General features: G+C 59.1%; 1 long non-coding RNA gene across 1 annotated transcript; it reads left to right on the forward strand.

Moving 5' to 3' along the window:
- Nucleotides 1-1,258, forward strand: LOC113980273. The gene is made up of 3 exons (XR_003538107.1): nt 1-34; nt 1,068-1,144; nt 1,210-1,258. It is a non-coding gene; the product is annotated as an uncharacterized LOC113980273 (long non-coding RNA).
- Nucleotides 1,259-1,297: the final 39 nt, after the last annotated feature.

Consider the following 1,297-nt stretch of genomic DNA (forward strand, 5'->3'; position numbering starts at 1 on the left):
CTGCACGATGAGACCCTCACCTACCTGAACCAAGGTGAGCTCACCTGACCTCACCTGACCCTCACCTACCTGAACCAAGGTGAGCTCACCTGCCCTCACCTGCCCTCACCTACCTGAACCAAGGTGAGCTCACCTGCCCTCACCTGCCCTCACCTACCTGAACCAAGGTGAGCTCACCTGACCCTCCCCTACCTGAACCAAGGTGAGCTCACCTGCCCTCATCTGCCCTCACCTACCTGAACCAAGGTGAGCTCACCTGGCCCTCACCTACCTGAACCAAGGTGAGCTCACCTGACCCTCACCTGACCCTCACCTACCTGAACCAAGGTGAGCTCACCTGCCCTCACCTGACCCTCACCTACCTGAACCAAGGTGAGCTCACCTGGCCGGGCGGGGCCGCTGCCCCACAGTTGCCATGGGAACATTCAGCCCCCGGCCGAGGGGGAATTCCCGATTGCCAGGGTGGGCCTGGGGGAAAACCACGTGGGGGAGGGACCAGGTGTGTGCAGGTGTGTGAGGAACCAGGTGTGGGAGGGACCAGGTGTGTGCAGGTGTGTGAGGAACCAGGTGTGGGAGGGACCAGGTGTGTGAGAGCTCAGGTATGTGTGGTTCCAGGTGTGTGCAGGTGTGTGTGGTTCCAGGTGTGTGGTTCCAGGTGTGTGTGGTTCCAGGTGTGTGGTTCCAGGTGTGTTCAAGGTGGTCACAGGTGTATTCAAGGTGGTTCCAGGTGTATTCTGGGTGATCACAGGTGTGTGCAGGGTGGTCTCAGGTGTATTCTGGGTGGTCTCAGGTGTGTTCAGGGTGGTTCCAGGTGTGTGCACGATGGTTACAGGTGTGTGTAAGGTGGTCACAGGTGTGTTCTGGGTGTCACAGGTGTGCATAAGGTGGTCACAGGTGTGTTCTGGGTGCTCACAGGTGTATCCAAGGTGGTCACAGGTGTGTGTAACGTGATTTCAGGTGTATTTTGGGTGTCACAGGTGTGTGGAGGGTGGTCACAGGTATGTTCTGGGTGCTCCCAGGTGTGTGCCAGGTGGTCACAGGTAACCCTCAGGTGCCCCCTCCCCCAGGTCAGTCCTACGAGATCCGGATGTTGGACAACAGGAAACTCGGGGAACTGCCGGAGATCAACGGGAAGCTGGTCAAGGTGAGCACAGGAACACCTGGCCAGGTGTGACAGACAGGGACAGGTGCCATCCCCCCTCTCTGCAGAGCATTTTCCGGGTGGTTTTCCGTGACCAGCGGATCCAGTGCACCTGTCCAGGTGTGCCCGGGCAGGTACAGGTGTACCAGGGCAGGT

This window comes from Neopelma chrysocephalum, unplaced genomic scaffold (genome assembly GCF_003984885.1).
Source record: "Neopelma chrysocephalum unplaced genomic scaffold, ASM398488v2 Primary Assembly neopelma1_93408, whole genome shotgun sequence".
NCBI lineage: Eukaryota > Metazoa > Chordata > Aves > Passeriformes > Pipridae > Neopelma > Neopelma chrysocephalum.